Here is a 12,165-nt window from a genome sequence, read left to right on the forward strand (position 1 = left end):
AACACTAACCCAGGAACCTATCCTTGCAACAAAGCCCATTGCCAACTCTGTCCACATATCTATTCAGGGGATACCATCATAGGACCTAATCACATCAGCCACACTATCAGAGGCTCGTTCACCTGCACATTTACCAATGTGATATATGCCATCATGTGCCAGCAATGCCCCTCTGCCATGTACATTGGCCAAACCGGACAGTCTCTACGTAAAAGAATAAATGGACACAAATCAGACATCAAGAATTATAACATTCAAAAACCAGTTGGAGAACACTTCAATCTCCCTGGCCACTCGATTACAGACCTAAAAGTCGCAATATTACAACAACAAAACTTCAAAAACAGACTCCAATGAGAGACTGCTGAATTGGAATTAATTTGCAAATTGGACACCATTAAATTAGGCTTGAACAAAGACTGGGAGTGGATGGGCCATTACACAAAGTAAAACTATTTCCCCATGCTTATTCCCCCCCCGCCCCCCCAGTTTCTCATATCTCCTTGTCAATTGCTGGAAATGGGCCATTTTCATTACCACTACAAATAGGTGTTTTTTCCTCTCCTGCTGATAAAAGCTCACCTTAACTGATCACTCTCCTTATAGTGTGTATGGTAACACCCATTGTTTCATGTTCTCTGTGTATATTTATATCTTCCCACTGTATTTTCCACTACATGCATCCGATGAAATAGGCTGTAGCCCACGAAAGCTTATGCTCAAATAAATTTGTTAGTCTCTAAGGTGCCACAAGTACTCCTGTTCTTTTTGCGGATACAGACTAACACGGCTACTACTCTGAAACCTGAATTTTGATTAAGTTTTTACATTTGTGCTCTGTAAAGGAGCAGGTTAAAAATAAATATAGCACACAAAAAATAATTAAATACATCAGAAGCAAGAAGCCTGCTAAACAACCAGTGGGGCCACTCGACAATCGAGATGCTAAAGGAGCACTCGAGGACGATAAGGCCATTGCAGAAAAACTAAATGAATTCTTTGCATTGGTCCTCACGATTGAGGATGTGAGGGAGATTCCCAAACCTGAGCCATTCTTTTTAGGTGACAAATCTGAGGAACTGTCCCAGATTGAGGAGTCATTAGAGGAGGTTTTTAGAACAAATTGATAAACTAAACAATAATAAATCACCAGGACCAGATGGTATTCACCCAAGAGTTCTGAAGGAACTCAAATGTGAAATTGCAGAACTACTAACTGTAGTCTGTAACCTATCATTTAAATCAGTTTCTGTACCAAATGACTGGAGGATAGCTAATGTGACGCCAATTTTTTAAAAGCGCTCCAGAGGTGATCCCAGCAATTACAGTCTGGTAAACCTGACTTCAGTACCAGGCAAAGTGATTGAAACTATAGTAAAGAACAAAATTGTCGGACCAGTATATGAACATAATTTGTTGGGAAGTGTCAACATGGTTTTAGTAAAGGGAAATCATGCCTCACCAATCTATTAGAATTCTTTGAGGGGGTCAACAAGCATGTGGACAAGGGGGATCCAGTGGATATAGTGTACTTAGATTTTTCAGAAAGCTTTTGACAAGGCAACAAAAAGGTAGATGAAATTCAATGTTAATAAATGCAAAGTAATGCACATTGGAAAACATAATCCCAACTATACATATAAAATGATGGGGTCTAAATTAGCTGTTATCACTCAAGAAAGAGATCTAGGAGTCATTGTGGAAGTTCTCTGAAAACATCTACTCAGTGTGCAGTGGCAGTCACAAAAGCAAACAATGTTGGGAATCATTAAGAAAGGGATAGATAATAAGACAGAAAATATCATATTGCCTCTATATAAATAAATGGTTCGGCCACATCTTGAATACTGCGTGAAGATGTGGTTACCCCATCTCAAAAAAGATATATTGGAATTGAAAAAGGTTCAGAAAAGAGCAATAAAAATTATTAGGGGTGTGGAACGGCTGCCTTATGAGGAGAGATCAATAAGACTGGGACTTTTCAGATTGGAAAAGAGACAACTAAGGGGGGATATGATTGAGGTCTATAAAATCATGATTGGTGTGGAGAAAGTAAATAAGGAAGTGTTATTTTCTCCTTATAACACAAGAACTAGGGGTCACCAAATGAAATTAATAGGCAGCGGGTTTAAAACAAACAAAAGGAAGTATTTCTTCAAACAACACACAGTCAACCGGTGGAACTCTTTGCCAGAGGATGTTGTGAGGGCCAATACTATAAAAGGGTTAAAACAAGAACTAGATAAATTCATGAGGGTTAGATCCACCAATGGCTATTAGCCGGGATGGGCAGGGATGATGTCCCTAGCCTCTGTTTGCCAGAAGCTGGGAATGGGCGACAGGGGATGGATCACTTGATGATGACTCATTCTGTTCATTCCCTCTGGGGTACCCGGCATTGGCACTGTTGGAAGACAGGATACTGGGCAAGATGAACCTTTGGTCTGACCCCAGTATGGCCATTCTTATGTTCTTATATTAATATTAATATTAAGATAATCTTACTAGTATGCATTTTGTGGATGCTCTTAAAGGAAATGTATTTATTCCTTTTTTGCCATAGAGGTTTCCATACAGATGCACTGATCTGTAGAATCTGAGTCATAGACTGGGAAAAAACACTTTGAAAAATTGTATATTAAAGAATGTTCTACTGAGGAACATATCATGTTGTTTCCTATTTGTCTCTTTTGTGTTATATTTAAAACTGTAAAATTGCTCTCTCCGTACATATGTATCTGACATTTTGTCAGATGCTTGCATAGCTGGAGTATTTTACACAGAAGTATTTCAATTTGTATTAATAAAGAACAGCTCACATTTTTTCAGTCAATATTGACATATGTAAAGCAAATTGAAAGCTATAATCAACATAATAAACTGAAACATCTATCTCTTCCGGCCAGCCATTACCTTGCTATTTTTTTCTTTAGATAAACAATCTACAATTAGTTTACTGAGGCTTGCATTGATATCCCTCAACGGTATATGCAAGTCTACTTTTATTCCAGTAGACACAGAGAATGAGCCTACAGTGCACAGTGCATGCAAACCCCTTTGAAACCTAAGATTATTTGTTCTCTGACTGTTCTAAAGGTAATTAAGGAGCATTGCATGTTTCTCAATTAATGATTCCTCATTCAACTGGGAATCTTTGATGCTAATTTGTTTTAATCAGGACAGAGACTGATAAAAAAAAACTCTAAACAATTCAGTGAAGAGTAACTAGGAATTTTTAATAAAGTGGAGAAGATCTAAATGCTATGAGGGACACATCCATCATAAGTTTTCACTTCCTGTTCATTTAACTTGGTTCTTTCAGGTCTCATAAAACACTGTGTTAATCATCAAAAGAAAGTTTATTAAGATGAAGAACACGCTGCATTTTTCGCCTCTAACTGAAGGGAAAGATTGTGCAAGAAGTGGGTGGTTGCAACAGAGCTGTGCTATTGAAACAATAGTTACTATCCGTGTTTGGTTATTTATACACTAAAGTGATAGAGTTCATGTTTTATAGACCTACAGAGCAATACTCATCAATTTCTGTAATGTTAACACCTTGGAGAGTAATTGAGGAAAGTGTTGCTTCTTATAGTTTTCTTTTTAATGTACAGGTTACTTCATAAATGTTTCAGTGCTCTGTGGTATACACATCCAGACAAGAGAGACTATATGGTCTTTCTGCATGTGTGATTGATGTTTCGTATACCAATGGAGGTGCCACGTGAAATCTGTTTCTAAGTGTGAGAGTATGCATATATTTGACAAAATAATATTTCACATCTAAGTACATCTATCTATAGTATTGAAGCAAAGGCACTTAATAATTCTACCCTTCCCTACTTATCAACCCTTGACTTATATCACATTGCACCTGTCTGTTCCACTCTGCAAATGGAGCCTGCTTCAACATGTAATATCTGTTTGAATGGGATGGGAGGAGGCATGGCCAGAGCACATTGCTCCAGCCAATCCCCAGCTAGCAGACAGTCCCTTGGGGACTATTGCAAGCTGAGCAAAGGCTCAAACCCGCTCAGATCTGGCCAGACACTCAATAAGCCAAAACCAGCTCCCTCACTGCCCCCTTCTGAAAAAAAGCCTGCTAAAGTACAACAGCACCCCGCACACATGACAAGGAGTGGAGGACCTGGTGATCATTACACGCTGGCCCCCCAATGGCCCCTTCTTCCCCCTCACCCACACAGATCTCCTTGGTTTTCTGGCACCCTGCACCATGTGGAGAGAGGGGTGGCAACTCAAGTGTAGATGGTGGAAAACCAGGGCTGATTCAGACAGGAAGAAACATAATGAATTCCTCAAAGCTTATGCTGAGACTGTATTATAGGCACAAAGAACCATCTTATCAGCCTCCACTGAGGCTGCCAAATCCCTCCCCAAGGAGCTAGCCAGGGTGGTAAATTGCTTCATCAATCCTGAATGCCTACAACCTGCACCAAAGCCAAGCACCAAGCACTGCAAAGCACTATGAGAACCTACTTCATTAAAAAGATCACGCACACTCAGGAAGCCTTCTCAAACAGCACAGATCCACTCTGCCTTCACCCACCTGCATTCCTAGAGTTCAGTATATTTATTCATCAAGGAGTCCCAAACCAAGACGTGAATCTGACCCATGCCCTTCCTGGCTTGTGAAATGGAGTCATGGACAACTGGTTTTACTCCTGACCAAAATATCTAACAGCTCATTCAGAAAAGGAATCTTTCCTTCCTCCTTCAAATATGCAGAAGTCCTACCACCACTGAAGAAACCCACCCTGGATACATCAATCCTAACCAATTATCACCCCAGTGTCAAATTTCCCATATCAAAGTTAGCAAAAGGCTCATCTTTCTGAGGCTAAGATTCTGGACCCAGCACAATCTGGATTCAGGGCAGGACACAAAACTGAAATTGCTTTAGCAGTTCCCATGGATGATCTACTCCTGTCAATGGATAGAGGACAGACATCCATTCTGATCCCTCTGGACCTCTCTGCAGCATTTGACATTGTTGACCATGAGAATACTGAGAGGTGGCAGGAGTCCAGAATAATGCACTAAAATGGTTTGAATCTTTCCTGGCAGGATGCACCCAAAGAATAGTGATAAGAAACTGCACCTCCACCTATAGACCCTCGCTTGTGGGGTTCCACAAGGATCAATTCTCTCTTTAGACCTTTTCAACATCTACATGCAACCACTAGGTGAACTAGTCAGATGACATGGTCTTCAGTGCCAGCAATATGCAGATGAGACACGTCTCTACCTATCTTTCTCCACATATGATCACATCACTACCACCAATATGGCCAAGGGCTTGGATGAGATCAGCACATGGCCGAAGATCAGCTGGCTGAAGCTGAACCTGAGCAAGTCAGACCTGAGGCTGGTGGGAAGAGGGAAATATTTTGAGGCACTTGTCACCACAGTGAAGTCTCCTTTGGTTGAAGTGTCACATTCACAATTTGTCAATTCAGTCCATAGTCTAGGAGTAGTCTCAGATTCCTTGGTGACGCTGAGCTCCCACATTGCAATGGTTGTGAATAATGCTGATGAGCAGATTCTGTCTCATCCTGGTGGACAAAGACCTGGTCTCAGCTATTCATAGTTACCTTAGTTACCTCTCAGCTGGACTACAGCAATGTGATCTACCTATGGGGGAAGGGATAGCTCAGTGGTTTGAGCATTGGCCTGCTAAACCCAGGGTTGTGAGTTCAGTCCTTGAGGGTGGGGCCATTTAGGGATCTGGGGCAAAAATTTGTCTGAGGATTAGTCCTGCTTTGGGGGAGGTGGGTAGACTAGATGACTTCCTGAGGTCCCTTCCAACCCTGATATTCTATGAAACCTTCAGCACTTAGGAAACTCCAACTAATACAAATATGGCAGCACGTCGCCTCAGGAACATGGGCGACTGTGAGTCCATCACACCTGTCCTTTGCTCTCTATGCTGGCTTCCCATGGAATTTTGAATCAAGTCCAAGGTCTCAGTCCTTGTCTTCAAAACACTTCACGGCCTGGGCTCAGGATACCTATAAGAACATCTAAAGCTCTGGGACTTGGACCACAACTTTGCTCCTCTGGCACAATGGAACTCTCAATAATAAGAATAAAGCTCATCGGTGTGAGAGACAGAACCTTCTCCAGCTGTGATCCAAGACGGGGTAATGAAATCCCCCAGGAACTAAGGACCATCACAAACCTCACCACTTTCTGCTCCATTGCTTTCACCTTGCCCTCTCTAATATAAACACATGCCAACAGGCATATTTATTTAGTTGGGAAAAAACCCTACCAAAACAAATCACTCCAGTGCACATGCTCCTCCCCTTAGGGAGAGGATGAGAGAACAAACCCCTAACAGATGTGCAGTCATGTTGCTTAAAGCACCACTGCAAGGTGCTCAGATACTACAGTGATGAGTGCAGTATAAACAGCTATATAGAATAGAATTCTCTGCTTCACTGAATAGAGAATCTAGGCCGTTATGTTCATTCTATAATAATGGAGTATAAATCAACTGGATAGTACTGCCAGTAAATTTCCAGTTGTATCACTTAAGGAAAAGCTTGATAGAATATTTTAACAGCAAGTGATCACTTTTCTATACGATGTTTAAAGCAACCTATAGAGTTCTAAAACAGGTATCTAATTCTCTATTAAATTCTATTGGATTTTAAATTAATTTCTGTACACGTCCATTGGTATAATCCCTGTTCATTTCAATAGGACTTTTCCATAAGGGTTGGCTGCTTTGACTCTAAACCTGTCTATACACTGTGAAACATGGGTCAGATGTTTGAACTTATGTTAATTAAAAGATGGACATTTTTCCATCTTCGGTGAGAACCCAGCTCTTTTAGTCTTTAGGATGGCTCTGCCATGTGCAAAAAATGAGCTCTAATTATGCCCAGCTCAAGGCAATTCAGGAAACTAAAATACCCTGCCAACCAGTGTGTTCTCAATCTGCCTTGTTAGTTCACAAATTTGTGCATGTGTCTTTGCTAGAGTCTCAAACCTGATAATGTCACATCATTGAGACAGGAAACTTCCTTTGATCTTATCTGAAGTGATGCTTGCAATTTCAAGTTCTAGCTTGATGAGATCATATTGTCAGGCCTCCACATAACTGTGATCTTTCCTGCTTTGCAATTGTATCTGTTTTGAACGCTCTTTACACTGTTCAGGCTAAAACATATGATAATACACTTTGTCAGATGCAGGACTAATGAAAGGATTGAGTTCATGTATCCAGTTTTAGAAAATTCATTTCATGTCACTTCACTCACTCTCTCTTTTCTTACCTGTTCTGTTTCATCTCTTTAACTCTTCTTGCACTTATAAATGCGAGTACCAGAAAATTATTAATAAGGTAACAAGACCTCCCAGCCTATTGATAAAATCAGGTGAGACTTATTACCTCTAAACTTGGACTAATTCCACTAAGTACAGAACTGTAAAGTGATTTACATACTAGAATTGTTAAATCATATAACATGCTTTGAGTTAAAATATTCAATATAGTAAAAGTTTGTGTTCTTTCAGCTACACATAAATATCTATATTGTGATATTGATTATAGGAGAATTCATAATATTTAGAGCCAGGAGAAGCTCCATTTTAAAATATTTTTATGTGTGATATTAATGTTTTTTCAGACATTCAAAGCATAGGAAGTAAAGGGTTACATTTTGCTCTCTGCTGTGCTGCTGCAACTGCATTTAAGTAAACAGGATTGTCCCAGTGTAACTAAAAGCAGAATATGGTCCATACTGTTTAAATGATCTTATATTTGAGCGTGTTGCTGCTTTTTCATTTTTCCTTATAATCTGGAACTGTAGCTCAGAACACTAGCTTTTTCCCATCCATCAGACATAAATTACACATTTTGCATTCTCTGTTCTATAGAAAGAGGATCATTGCACATGATAGCATAGACAGAAAAGGGGATATTGACGATGCATGACTTATTAAGGCTTCAGGAGATAGCAAGTAAAAGAACAGTATGGTTAAGAAACAGACTTAGGTCCTCATTCTGCACTGGGATCCACCAGCACAGACTCATGCATTAATGCTGTCCAAACACATTTTTGCCACTATTTTAAAGCTAACCTAGTAATATATTTATCTGTCTGGGTTAGGGCATGCAGTTCTTAGCAACACAAACAAGATAAACCAGGTATTCCACTCGTTTAACCCCCTGTATACCTTGAAAATATGAGGATATATTGTATGCCCATGGACAATGGGACTTCCATGGGTTTAGGAAGAAAATAGAAGGCAATGGGACTCCACGGGAGCCTGAATTCTGAGATCCTAATGTTAGATTTGGGCCTCAAGCTGAAAGGTCAGAGAGATGGGAACGCTTTTCATGGCAATTGACTTCAAAAATCTGCAGACACCTCTCCTTTGGCAACCCGACAAAGAGAATTACCTAACAATTTTCATTTCCAACCAAAAGAGAATGCAAACCCTGTTCATTTTCTGACACACGTTACCATAATAACTTGATCTGTCCTACTACAAGATTAGATAAATATGCAATTTTGTTGTGTATAACGTACTGATCTATGACCCAGATAAATCACTACAAATTAATCTTCAAGCATTGCACTGGGACTGACTAATCCTAGGACAAATAATACTTCTTTAATAATGAATGCAAGCCCAAAAAGCATTGTATTGTAAGAGAAGTGACAGTTCTGCCAAAACCCTACATAACTTGCAAGATTCAGGCTCATGTGAGATTACTGCATAGTATGCTGAGTAAGAAAAAGAAAGGACAGAATTGGGTTATTGTGCTGCTACTGTGTGTGTGTGTGTGTGTGTGTGTGTCAGTGTCTGTGTGTGTGTGTGTAGAGAGAGAGAGAGAACCATTCTGAACTGAAACTTGTGTGTCTAGTGCTCTCTCACATGAGCCTTCCACAGCCAAAACCATCACCAGTTTAACATGGTGTTCTGGGGAGAAGGGATGCAGCCGCCATCCACTAATCAATATCCAGGCTATTAAAAGTTTAGCTTATTTGTCATTTTAACAGGGGGATGTGCCCTGGGGGCTGGAGAGCCTGGGGCTAAGTCAGCCTGATTACAGACTGAGGCCCACCTGAGAGGAATCAGGCAAATACCATCTGAAGAGCAGAAAGTGGCTACAGTAATGGGAATGAGAGGCAGGCTTTAAGTGGTGATAAAGCCCAGCTGGGGCATGGGCTGGAGAGAGAGAATGTCAGGCAGAAATCTCAGAGTAAGGAAAAACTATCCAAGTGGGGAGGCCTGGGAGAGACCCTGATTAAGTAGTTAAGAGGCAGAGGGACCCAGAGGAGAATTTAAGAGGCTGTGTAGGAAGTGGCCCAGGGAAAACTGCAGCATAGATAAAGGAGCAGGCCTAGCTGTTCAGTTCAGGGCACCGAGCTGGAACCCAGAGTAGAGGGTGAGACTGGTTTGCCCCACTGGCCCAAAGGAAGTGGGGCATACAAGCCCACCGGAAGGGTTACTGAGCCCAGCTGGCAGGCCAAGTTACTGACAGAGCAACTGCCACAATGCTGGCATGATGGTCAGCAGGGGGCGCTAGTCCAGCAAGAAAGCTGCTAGGCTATGCCATGTCTGGCCACAAGGGGGGTACCTAGCAGTGAGTGAACTTGGTTATAGTCCTATAACAACAAAAACTAGGAGATGGAGGCAAAATCTACTTTAGGTTATTTCTAAGGAATCAGTCTCATTTTATCTGTAAAGTGGTAATGTGCTTCTACACCTACTTCCATGCCCATGATCAAGAGTTATCACTGGATTGTCTATACTGCTATGGGACCGATATTGTATTTTCCAGTCCTATTCATTGGCTGGGCAACAGGAGTTTTACTTCATGGTCTAAAATAGCTTCATTTTGTCCTTATGGCCATATGCCCTTGTGGTATGCTTAGGGTCTGATCCAAAGCCCATTTAAATGAATGGAAAGGCTCTGACTGACCACAGTGAGTCACGGATCAGTCTTTTAGAACCTAATCTGTCAGGCTATTTTTAAAAGAAATATTACAAAATGTTGTGTGCATTTTCAAAACTTATTCTATTGAGCCAAACTGTCCTTTGTTACATACCAGTTGAGACCATTTGAAATACTTCTTTCATTTAAAATAATCAGTAGAAATGCTTTTTTGACAAATAAAAATTCCCTTGCAACCTAACCATTCAGAATTTGAAAGTGAAGCTAATTATAAACAAAAGAGCAAATAACTTCATTCCTTAACATTGTTCAAGCTGAAATGCCAAAAAGTAAAACAAGGAGCATACACAGTGAGACCTAATTTAAGGTGTTACCAAAAACCTAAGTATAGTAATAGGCTTGCTTATGATATATCATGTTTAATGTCCTATTAAATTTGCCACTGATTTCTGCTATTTCACCTCTCAAGTGTAGGTGAGAAAGCATTCAGCTTACATACAAATATAAGTACTGGACAAAGAATGGTTCATATGGCATTTTCATGGGGCTCAGCAAACCTGCTTTATAATGGTAAGGTTTGTCATATGGAAGAAATTAAGAGGAAAATTAGCAAGGCATTAAGAAAATGTTTGATTCTTCCAGTGAAGCTCTGTAGTAATCCATGCAAACAATTAGTTTCCTGTGTCCAAGGAATACAAAGTACACTACATTAGACTGGTAATGATTCCAAGTAGGGTCAAAGGATGAAGAAGTGATGAGAACAGATGTGTCAGGAGGATGAGTAAGGAGTGGATAATTAATAGCTGTTGAGGAGAGAAAAGGTAGAATCAGATAAGATTTAGTGGACTTGTGGAGGCTTTACATGAGGCAATGGCACAGGACAGACAGCAGAAGAACGCTGATCGATGGATGCAGGGCGAGAGAAAAGAAATACTTTCCTGCTTTTTTTACAAGGTAACACCTCACCTCGCTACATTAACAGCTCAGGGACAGAAAAGGAAAGAAAACTGTTGAAAGGCAAGGTGCATTTGTCCAGCAGATATGGCTTTTTAGAAGCTGCTCACCTCAAGTGATTCAGGGAAGATCTCTGCTTCAGAGGTAATGATGGCAAATGTAAAGAATAAATTTGTTATGAGGAAAAATGTCAGAGTCTATAAGAGAAGAAACTCATGGGGCATATATTTCAAAGCCTCAAGGAAAGGAGCGGAGAGAAAAGGGAGTTCTTTATTCCATATATCTGCTCTTCCCTTAGAAGCTGCTAATCAACTATAATTGTTAACACTGCTTGGTAACAAATGTGTATATAAAGTAGGGGTAAGGAGCTTAGCACAACAGGCCCAGGACCATAGTGACTACATATGGAGAATTATAACTTTTATGATTACTGGTGCATAACTAATAATTCTGCTGGCTGAATACTTGCTGGGAACCCAATCATTCTAGAAACCTATATGCTATTGAAAGAGAAGACACACCTTTTTTAAAAAACAAAAAAAAGTTTAAGCTCTTTGGGGCAAGACTGTGTGGTCTTCTCTTTCTGGAAAGTACTTTGCACATTTTGGGCACTGGCACAACATAAAAATGGTCATTCTGATCAAAGATTTTTCAATATCTGAGAATTTAGTAGCTTGTTTTAAACTCTTACATTTTTGGTTGAAGTTCCAAGGAGTTATCTTATTTAATAGAGATGAGCTGAATAGGTGTATCAGTGCCTAGGAGGACAGTATATTTCAAATACTATTCTTAGCAATTGATACTTGGAACCTTTTTCTACCTCGTGTCCTTCTGTACTCCTTGCATTCCTTCACTGTTAGTCATTTTCCAACTTTGTTAGGGCCCCACTTCAGCTAAGCATTTAAGCATGTGCTTATCTCTAAGCATGTAAGTAATCCCATCCCTATTCAGAAAATCACCTAAGCATGTGCTTACCCTTATGTCTCATTGACTTCAATGGGATTTAAATACATACTTAAAGTTAAGCATGTGATTAAGTGCTTTACTGAATTAGGATCTAAGCTCTTTACACAGGCTGCAAAGAGAAACTGACGACGATTTCATGATTCCAGTTAGTTTCTGCCTGAAGCCAGATCTGTGTTTAAAGGGTGTGATGTAGGACCTATGAAGAAAACAATTCTAATCAGATTATCCCTGCAGCAAACTTGTACAGGAAGCCAGCTGCAAAGAAAAACGGATTGGAAACTCATTAGTTTCCCTTTGGATTCAGTTGCCCA

The sequence above is a fragment of the Emys orbicularis genome, chromosome 7 (genome assembly GCF_028017835.1).
Source record: "Emys orbicularis isolate rEmyOrb1 chromosome 7, rEmyOrb1.hap1, whole genome shotgun sequence".
Taxonomy (NCBI): Eukaryota; Metazoa; Chordata; order Testudines; family Emydidae; genus Emys; species Emys orbicularis.